Genomic DNA, 13301 nt, shown 5'->3' on the forward strand with positions numbered 1-13301 from the left:
CAACTAATTTGGCAGTTATTTAGCAGCTATACATTTTGCATTATGGTATGCAAAATATGATTTAAAGTATAAGCTAAAAACTTAAAATGTATTTAAAATAGCATTTCATTTAGTAGACGAATCTCGTGGATTCACATATCCTATGCAATAAATCTCTTTCAATTTACAAATCTCAATAGTTTACACACATTAAGCCTTAAATCTTCCAATGAATAGTTTCACAGATTCGTTCACATGTTCCCTCTGAGCGCCGGGCGGTATGTGAATTGCTCTGTTTTGAATCTTCCCCGGATCGTCCAAACAAGCTGACGCAGACCGCCAGGCGCCAGTTCCGCGACGTCACCCATTCATGTAGTCCCTGACGGCTGTCAGCTCGGCGCCGCGCGGGCGGTGTCCATGGAGACCTCAAACAACGGGGCTCACAATCCCCCCATTCACCTGCACAGCACAAACCCTGAGAACAAACTGTCTGCCCAAAATCGTTATTCATTTATCACGTTAAACCACTCAGTGAAGAGATTACTGCCCCACACACCTGCAAACTGCCATTGTCTCTAGCTTGCTCACTCAAGCTCCAAAAGGCTCGTAAAGAAAAAAAGACAGAGGGCTTTGAATGTAAAATGACAGTTCCTGAATTCCTTCAGTTAGGTACTCCCCTTCTTTTTTCACAAGGAAATTCCTCAAAACATTGTATATTTTACACTGATATAAAATAACTTACAATGTTGCAGTTTCAATGCCTGTCTATCTGGTTGTAGTCCACCAGAATTAGATTTTAATTCGTTTTTCTTTTTACTTAGTAAATAGATTCAAATAAATTTCGCAACTTGTATAATTGTGCTGAGTTTTCCACAAACTTGCAATTCATTTGGAGACAGAGAACCAAACAAGAGAAGGCATGAAAGCACAAAGTGAAAACGGAGAAGAATGTAATTGTTAGCATCTGGTATTTCCCACCCAAAAATATATGTGGTTTGAATGAGTAATTCAGTTGGTCTATGTGAAATGCTCAAATAATGCACTGGAAATACGGCATGTGGAACTTTCATTTTTGATCAAAGCATGTATCATAATTAAGTGCATGGAATTGATTATGCAAATGTAATTAAATCAGCATTTCTTAACTGGACAATTAACCCTCTTTAAAAAAAAAAAAATCCCTGCATTTTACTTATACTCGCTAAGCAAAACTCATCTTCTTCTCCAGCCTCTAGAGAGTTGTTGCTGTGTGAGGAGAGTGACATCCTCTTTCACAGGTCATGTTGGGGATGGGGAGAGCCAGTGGTCTGAAACAATGGGAGTGCAGAGCAAGTATTGTGGGAGAAAATCTTGTCTGGAGCCAGTGAGTCTGGAGCGCCCCTCTGCTCTCTCATCCAGCTTTTGTTCAGTTGCAGAAGCTATCAGCACTTCCTACTGACACCAACAATAACCCCACACAGCTGGGCCCTTTTAATTCTGTTTACGGCAACATCAAGGAGAGGGGAGGGGCAGGGGAGGGGGACGGAGGAAAGTGAAACACATTAGCTCCTGATTTTAAGACCGAGAGGAGGTTCTTTCTGTTGTGGTTTGTTACAACTAGCTACTAACTGAGGTGTAAAAATGTTTTCTCGCTCTGTCCCCCTCCCTTGTTGTTAGATCCTCCCTGAGTTGTGACAGTGACACCACACACGCTGGTTTGAAGGCAGTTGGTTGTTGGTTGAATGCCATGAAGTGGTAGAGAATGTGGGACCTTTTGTTCACTCAATCTCTGCAACTCATGTTTTCGTTTTTCAAGAAATGAATTTGGTTTAAACATTTTATTTTTAATTGTAATCTTATCCCGACACTGCTGCAGACTGTGGACAGGAAACAGAGAGGGAGACGCTGAACGACGGGTTGATGATAAGGAGGAAGGAAGAACATTCCAGGAACACAGCAGTGTTTTGTTGGCCCTATCCCACTACAGCAGTGTTCTGTTGGCCCTATCCCACTACAGCAGTGTTTTGTTGGCCCTATCCCAACACAGCAGTGTTCTGTTGGCCCTATCCCACTACAGCAGTGTTCTGTTGGCCCTATCCCACCACAGCAGTGTTCTGTTGGCCCTATCCCACTACAGCAGTGTTTTGTTGGCCCTATCCCACCACAGCAGTGTTTTGTTGGCCCTATCCCACTACAGCAGTGTTCTGTTGGCCCTATCCCACCACAGCAGTGTTCTGTTGGCCCTATCCCAACACAGCAGTGTTCTGTTGGCCCTATCCAACACTGTAATGTTCTGTTGGCCCTATCCCACTACAGCAGTGTTCTGTTGGCCCTATCCCACTACAGCAGTGTTTTGTTGGCTCTATCCCACCACAGCAGTGTTCTGTTGGCCCTATCCCACCACAGCAGTGTTCTGTTGGCCCTATCCCACTACAGCAGTGTTCTGTTGGCCCTATCCCACCACAGCAGTGTTCTGTTGGCCCTATCCCACTACAGCAGTGTTTTGTTGGCCCTATCCCACCACAGCAGTGTTCTGTTGGCCCTATCCCACTACAGCAGTGTTCTGTTGGCCCTATCCCACCACAGCAGTGTTTTGTTGGCCCTATCCCACTACAGCAGTGTTCTGTTGGCCCTATCCCACTACAGCAGTGTTTTGTTGGCCCTATCCCAACACAGCAGTGTTCTGTTGGCCCTATCCCACTACAGCAGTGTTCTGTTGGCCCTATCCCACCACAGCAGTGTTCTGTTGGCCCTATCCCACTACAGCAGTGTTTTGTTGGCCCTATCCCACCACAGCAGTGTTTTGTTGGCCCTATCCCACTACAGCAGTGTTCTGTTGGCCCTATCCCACCACAGCAGTGTTCTGTTGGCCCTATCCCAACACAGCAGTGTTCTGTTGGCCCTATCCAACACTGTAATGTTCTGTTGGCCCTATCCCACTACAGCAGTGTTCTGTTGGCCCTATCCCACTACAGCAGTGTTCTGTTGGCCCTATCCCACCACAGCAGTGTTCTGTTGGCCCTATCCCACCACAGCAGTGTTCTGTTGGCCCTATCCCACTACAGCAGTGTTCTGTTGGCCCTATCCCACCACAGCAGTGTTCTGTTGGCCCTATCCCACCACAGCAGTGTTCTGTTGGCCCTATCCCACCACAGCAGTGTTCTGTTGGCCCTATCCCAACACAGCAGTGTTTTGTTGGCCCTATCCCACTACAGCAGTGTTTTGTTGGCCCTATCCCACTACAGCAGTGTTCTGTTGGCCCTATCCCACTACAGCAGTGTTTTGTTGGCTCTATCCCACCACAGCAGTGTTCTGTTGGCCCTATCCCACCACAGCAGTGTTCTGTTGGCCCTATCCCACCACAGCAGTGTTCTGTTGGCCCTATCCCACTACAGCAGTGTTTTGTTGGCCCTATCCCACCACAGCAGTGTTCTGTTGGCCCTATCCCACTACAGCAGTGTTCTGTTGGCCCTATCCCACCACAGCAGTGTTCTGTTGGCCCTATCCCACTACAGCAGTGTTTTGTTGGCCCTATCCCACCACAGCAGTGTTCTGTTGGCCCTATCCCACTACAGCAGTGTTCTGTTGGCCCTATCCCACCACAGCAGTGTTTTGTTGGCCCTATCCCACTACAGCAGTGTTTTGTTGGCCCTATCCCACTACAGCAGTGTTCTGTTGGCCCTATCCCACTACAGCAGTGTTCTGTTGGCCCTATCCCACCACAGCAGTGTTCTGTTGGCCCTATCCCACTACAGCAGTGTTCTGTTGGCCCTATCCCACTACAGCAGTGTTCTGTTGGCCCTATCCCACCACAGCAGTGTTCTGTTGGCCCTATCCCACCACAGCAGTGTTCTGTTGGCCCTATCCCACCACAGCAGTGTTTTGTTGGCCCTATCCCAACACAGCAGTGTTTTGTTGGCCCTATCCCACTACAGCAGTGTTTTGTTGGCCCTATCCCACTACAGCAGTGTTCTGTTGGCCCTATCCCACCACAGCAGTGTTCTGTTGGCCCTATCCCAACACAGCAGTGTTTTGTTGGCCCTATCCCACCACAGCAGTGTTCTGTTGGCCCTATCCCAACACTGCAGTGTTCTGTTGGCCCTATCCCACCACAGCAGTGTTTTGTTGGCCCTATCCCACTACAGCAGTGTTTTGTTGGCCCTATCCCACCACAGCAGTGTTCTGTTGGCCCTATCCCACTACAGCAGTGTTCTGTTGGCCCTATCCCACCACAGCAGTGTTCTGTTGGCCCTATCCCACCACAGCAGTGTTCTGTTGGCCCTATCCCACTACAGCAGTGTTCTGTTGGCCCTATCCCACTACAGCAGTGTTCTGTTGGCCCTATCCCACCACAGCAGTGTTCTGTTGGCCCTATCCCACCACAGCAGTGTTCTGTTGGCCCTATCCCACTACAGCAGTGTTCTGTTGGCCCTATCCCACTACAGCAGTGTTCTGTTGGCCCTATCCCACCACAGCAGTGTTCTGTTGGCCCTATCTCTACATTGCATTGTATTACTTTTCACTGGAATTAAAGCTTTTTTTTCCACAGAATTCTGAAATGATTTTTTTTCTTTCTGCTGTAGTCTACTGTAAACTAGTGATGCTTTGATGGTGGACGGAATCTCAGAAGAGGTCTATGCAGTTCCATAGACTAATCCTGCTCCTTATGAGTGACATGTAAGGAGTATTGTGCTGGTGGCCCAGGCATGGTCCAGGAATGGACCAACAATGCAGAGTTAAAAAGTGAGAATAATTTCAGAATAAAAAATAGTAACACAATGAAATAGCAATAACAAGAATATCTATATACAAGGAGTACCGGTACAGAGTCAATGTGCAGAGGTACGAGGTAGTTGGGGTAATATGTACATGTAGGTAGGGGTAAAAGTGACTATGCAGTCAGGATAGATCATACACAGAGTAGCAGCAGCGTCTGTGAAAGTGTGTGAAAGTGTGTGTGGCGTCAATATGCATGTGTGTGTCTGTATATGTGTGTGTTGAAGTGTCAGTGTAGTATGTGTGAGTGTCTGGATAGTGTCCAGTTAGTGTCTGGGTAGAGTCCAGTTAGTGTCTGGGTAGAGTCTAGTTAGTGTCTGGGTAGAGTCCAGTGAGTGTGTGGGTAGAGTCCAGTTAGTGTCTGGGTAGAGTCCAGTTAGTGTCTGGGTAGAGTCCAGTTAGTGTCTGGGTAGAGTCCAGTTAGTGTGTGGGTAGAGTCCAGTGAGTGTCTGGGTAGAGTCCAGTGAGTGTCTGGGTAGAGTCCAGTGAGTGTGTGGGTAGAGTCCAGTTAGTGTCTGGGTAGAGTCCAGTTAGTGTCTGGGTAGAGTCCAGTTAGTGTGTGGGTAGAGTCCAGTGAGTGTCTGGGTAGAGTCCAGTTAGTGTGTGGGTAGAGTCCAGTGAGTGTCTGGGTAGAGTCCAGTTAGTGTCTGGGTAGAGTCCAGTTAGTGTGTGGGTAGAGTCCAGTGAGTGTCTGGGTAGAGTCCAGTTAGTGTGTGGGTAGAGTCCAGTGAGTGTCTGGGTAGAGTCCAGTTAGTGTCTGGGTAAAGTCCAGTGAGTGTCTGGGTAGAGTCCAGTTAGTGTCTGGGTAGAGTCCAGTTAGTGTCTGGGTAGAGTCCAGTTAGTGTCTGGGTAGAGTCCAGTTAGTGTCTGGGTAGAGTCCAGTGAGTGTCTGGGTAGAGTCCAGTGAGTGTGTGGGTAGAGTCCAGTTAGTGTCTGGGTAGAGTCCAGTTAGTGTCTGGGTAGAGTCCAGTTAGTGTCTGGGTAGAGTCCAGTTAGTGTCTGGGTAGAGTCCAGTGAGTGTCTGGGTAGAGTCCAGTTAGTGTCTGGGTAGAGTCCAGTTAGTGTCTGGGTAGAGTCCAGTTAGTGTCTGGGTAGAGTCCAGTGAGTGTCTGGGTAGAGTCCAGTTAGTGTCTGGGTAGAGTCCAGTTAGTGTCTGGGTAGAGTCTAGTGAGTGTCTGGGTAGAGTCCAGTTAGTGTCTGGGTAGAGTCCAGTTAGTGTCTGTCTAGAGTCCAGTTAGTGTCTGGGTAGAGTCCAGTGAGTGTCTGGGTAGAGTCCAGTGAGTGTGTGGGTAGAGTCCAGTGAGTGTCTGGGTAGAGTCCAGTTAGTGTCTGGGTAGAGTCCAGTTAGTGTCTGGGTAGAGTCCAGTGAGTGTGTGGATAGAGTCCAGTGAGTGTCTGGGTAGAGTCCAGTTAGTGTCTGGGTAGAGTCCAGTTAGTGTCTGGGTAGAGTCCAGTGAGTGTCTGGGTAGAGTCCAGTTAGTGTCTGGGTAGAGTCCAGTTAGTGTCTGGGTAGAGTCCAGTGAGTTTGTGGGTAGAGCCCAGTGAGTGTCTGGGTAGAGCCCAGTGAGTGTGTGGGTAGAGCCCAGTGAGTGTCTGGGTAGAGCCCAGTGAGTGTGTGGGTAGAGCCCAGTGAGTGTGTGGGTAGAGTCCAGTGAGTGTCTCAAATCAAATCAATCAAATTTTATTTGTCACATACACATGGTTAGCAGATGTTAATGCGAGTGTAGCGAAATGCTTGTGCTTCTAGTTCCGACAATGCAGTAATAACAAGTAATCTAACTAACAATTCCAAAACTACTGTCTTGTACACAGTGTAAGGGGAGGGGTAGAGCCCAGTGAGTGTCTGGGTAGAGCCCAGTGAGTGTGTGGGTAGAGCCCAGTGAGTGTGTGGGTAGAGTCCAGTGAGTGTCTGGGTAGAGCCCAGTGAGTGGACTGCTGTCTCTCTTGCCATCCTTAATGTTTGTTGGTCAAAGTTCAACACAAGCTGAGACGTTACCACAGTTGAACTTCTCTGTATACAGCATATCAACATTTTAGTCGCCTCAACAGCCAGTGACAGAGCTGTAGGCATGAATAGGCATTTTTTTAGGCCTGTCCCATTTAGCTGAAGGATTCATTGTGTTTTCCATTTTGTCACCATTCCTGCTTGACTTCTAACATCACCATTCCTGTTTGACTGATTAACATCACCTGTGAGCAGGTGTGCTGAGTGTTCTGAGGGGGCGGGTTCATGGCCTAACGTAGGCCCTGTGAAAATGACCTTGGTTTTATGCTCTTCACTTTTATCATATTACTCTGACATTTGGCCCATATGGCTAAACATTTTTTCATGTAGCCCATGTGATGAAAAAAAAATAATCATTTTTTAAATTCCACATAGGTTTTGATTTCAGATGTCCCATTGTAGATGGGTTGTGTTTCAGATGTCTCATTGTGGATGGGGTGTGTCACTGGAGCTCAAGGGAAGGGGATGGAAGGGAAAAAAGAGCGGGACTGTGTCATCCCGGGGGGTCTATGTTCCACAGAACAAGCTAAAATGGTCACCAATCATTGACCTCTGGTGTCAGAAACACATTGTGATGGTAATTTAGGTCAGGGTCAGCCGATTATAAGGGCTTTAAAGATCTCAAATAGGCTGAATTTAGTGATGGGCTCTCTTTTCTTTTTAATAGAGAAAGATAACAGTTAAACCCTGCAAGTATAGGACAGGATATGAACCTACAGATGTAGGAACTTAATTTTGATCACCCTGTAGCAGGAGAACTTTCCTTAAAACATGTAGTATATTTGAGGTTTTAAAAGGCTTCTGAAGTTTGCAATTTCCAATTTGATCTTTCAAACATGACTTTCCCTTACAAAAAAAAGATGAACCACTAAAAAAAATGTCCATTAACTAGAATCCACATAATAATTAATATTTCCTTTAGCTGTGGGATTGTTTTCCTGCTGTATCAAATTAAGGTCCTACATCTGTAATACAGAGTGGAATGTTATCAAAACAAGTTCTGGATTTCAGGCTAATGCCGTTTGCCAGCTGATAGCTGATAGGTTCCCACTGAGCCCTGAGGATCACCATGCAGGCAGACCGCAGCCCTCTGACAGGCAGCTAATGAGCATCCTCCTGTGGCTGTGCTCTGACCTTTGACCCCTGCCACCAATCTCACTGACGCTGTGTTAGCGGGTCAAGCCCAGTAGATACCCACACAGCGCCTCGCCCCCACCCCCTGAGAGCTGCATGTTGGAGGGTGTATTATGTGAAAGTATGCGGGCACAACTTTAACCCCCACCCAATGTAGACTACTGTTGCTTGTCCCAGCATTTGAATTAGTGTGCCCCTCCCTGGCTTTCCTGCCAACACTATGGCACTCACTCAATCATACATTGTCCTTTAACAGTGTCCCCTGGTCTTCCTAGGGCGTTCCCTCTCTCCCCATGGTGCCCCCTTTCTCCCCATGATGCCTGATTCCACTGGGCTGCCCCTCTCTCCCACACCCAGCAAGGGCGAGACTTTGGTTGAGGCAGAGGCAACAGCATGTCTGGCAATTGAGGGCCCTGAATACCAGGCTCCTACAACCAGCCTGGTTCTCACACATAATAGCTTCTAATTAGCTCGTCATCTGCTAGTGCCAGTGCACCAATGGCACGCAAAGATCTATTGAGAGCATAGACATTGTGCGGTGGGATCCTTTCCACTTCAATGGTGAATGCTTGGAGAAGCCTAGGACCTGTGGCCCATTCAGGGCCTTTTCTAAGGGGGAGGTCCACACAATAGGAGACACTGTTATAGCCTGGAGCCTTTACAGTGCTCAGGACAACCATGCTCAAGCCAACCCCCTGCTACTCCTCTCTGACCCCCTCCTCCATCACCCCAGCATTAGCTAAAGCACTGACTCTTCCTTCAGTTAGTGTATACCACATTATATGCAGTGGAATGTGTCAGGCAGACCTGCCCTTTGACCCCATCTGCATGTTGAGAAGTTGTAACCAGTTCCTCCACTGCAGAGAATGGATCAGATAGCACTTCAAATCCATTGGTAATATTGTGCTTTTACAATTTAAAAAATACACTTTTATTTAACTAGGCAAGTCAGTTAAGAACAATTCTTATTTACAATGACAGCCTACCAAAAGGCAAAAGGCCTATTGCGGGGATGGGGGCCTGGGATTCAATATATATATTTTTATAAAAATATAGGACAAAACTTACATCACGACAAGAGAGACACCACAACACTACCTAAAGAGAGACAACAACACTGCATGGTAGCAACACAACATGACAACACAGCATGGTAGCAACACAACATGACAACACTGCATGGTAGCAACACAACATGACAACATAGCATGGTAGCAACGCAACATGACAACACAGCATGGTAGCAACACAACATGACAACACAGCATGGTAGCAACACAACATGACAACACAGCATGGCAGCAACACAACATGAGAACGCAGCATGGTAGCAACACAACATGACAACACAGCATGGTAGCAACACAACATGACAACATAGCATGGTAGCAACACAACATGACAACATAGCATTGTAGCAACACAACATGACAACACAGCATGGTAGCAACACAACATGACAACACAGCATGGTAGCAACACAACATGACAACACAGCATGGTAGCAACACAACATGACAACATAGCATGGTAGCAACACAACATGACAACATAGCATTGTAGCAACACAACATGACAACACAGCATAGTAGCAACACAACATGACAACATAGCATTGTAGCAACACAACATGACAACATAGCATGGCAGCAACACATGACAATACAACATGGTAGCAACACAACATGACAACAACATGGTAGCAACACAACATGGTAGCAGCACAAAACATGGTACAAACATTATTGGGCACAGACAACAGCACAAAAGGCAAAAAGGTAGAGACAACAATGCGAAGCAGCCACAACTGTCAGTAAGAGTGTCCATGATTGAGGCTTTGAATGAAGAGATGGAGATAAAACAGTCCAGGTTGAGGATTTGAATGAAGAGATGGAGATAAAACAGTCCAGGTTGAGGGTTTGAATGAAGAGATGGAGATAAAACAGTCCAGGTTGAGGGTTTGAATAAAGAGATGGAGATAAAACAGTCCAGGTTGAGGCTTTGAATGAAGAGATGGAGATAAAACAGTCCAGGTTGAGGGTTTGAATGAAGAGATGGAGATAAAACAGTCCAGGTTGAGGTTAGAATGAAGAGATGGAGATAAAACAGTCCAGGTTGAGGCTTTGAATGAAGAGATGGAGATAAAACAGTCCAGGTTGAGGGTTTGAATGAAGAGATGGAGATAAAACAGTCCAGGTTGAGGGTTTGAATGAAGAGATGGAGATAAAACAGTCCAGGTTGAGGCTTTGAATGAAGAGATGGAGATAAAACAGTCCAGGTTAAGGGTTTGAATGAAGAGATGGAGATAAAACAGTCCAGGTTGAGGGTTTGAATGAAGAGATGGAGATAAAACAGTCCAGGTTGAGGGTTTCTTGCAGCTCGTTCCAGTCGCCAAAGAGCAACTGGTGGATAAAGGAGTTTGAATCAACAGGTCTAACTTAGTGTATGGGAGTTGTCTTATGAGCAGGTAGCTGTCGGTTTAGTGATGGTCATCTGTGACTCAGTTGGTAGAGCATGGCACTTGCAACAACAGGGTGGTAGGTATTGATTCCCGCTCAGTCTACCCATGTAGAAAATGTAGTGTGGTAGGAAAAAGTGAAGTGAAGCCTTGATTGATTGTATTTTTCTTGTCTATATTGAATACATCATTTAAACATTCACAGTGTAGGTTGGAAAAAAGTATGTGAACCCCCTAGGCTAAGGACTTCTCCAATAGCTAATTGGAGTCAGGAGTCAGCTAACCTGGAGTCCAATGAATGAGATGAGATTGGAGATGTGGGTTAGAGCTGCCCAGCCCTATTAAAAAACACTATCAAAATTTGAGTTTGCTATTCACAATGAGTATTGCCTGATGTGAGCCATGCCTTGAACAAAAGAGATCTCAGAAGCCCCAAGATTAAGAATAGTTGACTTGCATAAAGCTGGAAAGGGTTAAAAAAGTACCTCTAAAAGCCTTGAATTGTAAGACAAAGTGTCTATACATGGAGAACGTTCAGCACTGTTGCTACTCTCCCCAGGAGTGTCTGTCCTGCAAAGATGATTGCAATAGCACAGAGCAGAATGCTCAATGAGGTTAAGAAGAATCCTAGTGTGTCAACTAAAGACTAACATAAATCTCTGGAACATGCTAACATCTCTGTTGATGAGTCTGCGATACGTAAAACACTAAACAAGAACCGTGTTCATGGGAGGACACCACGGAAGAAGCCACTGCTGTCCAAAAAAAACATTGCTGCATGTCTGAAGTTTGCAAAAGTGCACTTGGATGTTCCACAGCACTACTGGCAAAATATTCTGTGGACAGATGAAACTACAGTTGGTTGTTTGGAAGGAACACAACACTATGTGTGGAGAAAAAGAGGCACAGCACACCAACATCAAAACATCCCAACTGTAAAATATGGTGGAGGGAGCATCATGGTTTGGGGCTGCTTTGCTGCCTCAGGGTCTGGACAGCTTGCTTTCATCAATTGAATTATGATTTTCAAAGTTTTCAAGACATTTTGCAGGAGAATGTTAGGCTATCTGTCCACTAATTGAAGCTCAACAGAAGTTGAGTGATGCAACAGGACAACGACCAAAAACACAGAAGTAAATCAACACGCCTTCTGGAGTGACCCAGTCAGAGTCCTGACCTTCTGGAGTGGCCCAGTCAGAGTCCTGACCTTCTGGAGTGGCCCAGTCAGAGTCCTGACCTTCTGGAGTTGCCCAGTCAGAGTCCTGACCTTCTGGAGTGGCCCAGTCAGAGTTCTGACCTTCTGGAGTGGCCCAGTCAGAGTCCTGACCTTCTGGAGTGGCCCAGTCAGAGTCCTGACCTCAAACCAAATGAGATGCTGTGGCAGGATCTCAAGAGAGCAGTTGACACCAGACATCCCAAGAATATTGCTGAACTGAAACAGTTTTGTAAAGAGGAATAGTCCAACATTCCTCCTGGGCGTTGTGCAGGTCTGATCCACAACTACAGAAACCGTTTGGTTGAGGTTATTGTTGCCAAAACTAACTGGGTCAACCAGTTATTAAATCCAAGGGTTCCCATACTTTTCCCACCCTGCACTGTGAATGTTTGTATGGTGTGTTACATGAAAACGTATAATTGTGTGTGTGTGTTATTAGTTTAAGCAGACTGCGTTTGTCTATTGTTGTGACCTAGATGAAGATCAGATCAAATTGTACGACCAATTTATGCAGAAATCCAGGTATTTCCAAAGGGTTCACATACTTTTTTCTTGCCACTATATGCACGCACGACTGTACGTTGCTTTGGATAAAAGTGTCTGCTAAATGACTTATATTATTATATATTAGACGTGTGGGTGAGTTGGAAAGGGGTACCCCTCCATTGATGCTTGCAGTCCATTATTAAACCCTACTGCTGAAAATGCTAATTTCTACCGCCATTGAGGTAAAGAATAGAATCCTTTTCTCAAAATTCTCCTTTTCATCCACTGCTGCTTTGGATTCAAAGCATCCCCCTTTTCAATATCCTTTTCAATATCCAAAGATGTGAAGTGGGAGAGGAGAGGTTTTAAAATCAGTTTTGACAATCACATAGAGCTCAGAGATTAGCTCGACATTTGCACAAAACCTACTCAAGAAGCTTCAAGTCCTTCTTCTTTTTATTAGGTAAGAAGAAAAACTCAAACCAAATTCAGCTTTAAATTTAAAAAATGGCTTCCAAAACCATTCTAGTCTTGGCTTCCGAAAGTGACCCCTCGTCAGGCAATGGGACATCAGATTTGTCGGGGCTAAGTGACTCTGGAGACATGGTAACTCATTTACAGTGAGACAATGACACTGGTCTAACAAGCCCCCTCTTAAACAACTGTTTCCCTCAAACACCCCCAGATGAGCTCCACAATGAGGCTGTGTCTTTCTGCTGCACCCATAGAAAGTCCCCGGGGGGGGGGGGGGGGGGGGGGGTGCAGGGGGTTCCCTTTAGCGGTACCAGCTGTTCACAGCTGGCCAACGGCACCACAGTGCTCCCTCCTAAACAGCCAGTGAGCAGCTGTCATTCCCTAAAGAGACGGGGAGGGGAAGATGGAGAAAGACAGAGAGAGAGAGAGAGAGAGAGAGAGAGCTAGAGCTCATCCTCTCATCACATAAACACTAAAGTCCTCCTCTGTCCATGTGGACAACACCAATAAGCCAGAACTGTCTCTGCATTCTGTTCCCAACACTATTGTATTTTGATGTTCAGATGAGAGGGACCTGGGAAACCTTTGAGCAAATAGTTGATCTGCTCAAACCCACGCTGAGCAAAAAACCTTCATCCAGGCCGATCTACGTAGCTTACATTTTTACACAGCTGGGCACATGCACTGAGGAAATTCAGATGACCTCGCCTCTAAAAAGAGCACTATGTACCGCATCTGGGATGGGAATCAATGGTCCCAATACCAGTTTATGAAGGAGATGACCCCCAGTGTTT

The sequence above is a fragment of the Oncorhynchus mykiss genome, chromosome 16 (genome assembly GCF_057628025.1).
Source record: "Oncorhynchus mykiss isolate SJ-2025 chromosome 16, ASM5762802v1, whole genome shotgun sequence".
In the NCBI taxonomy this organism is placed as follows: Eukaryota; Metazoa; Chordata; class Actinopteri; order Salmoniformes; family Salmonidae; genus Oncorhynchus; species Oncorhynchus mykiss.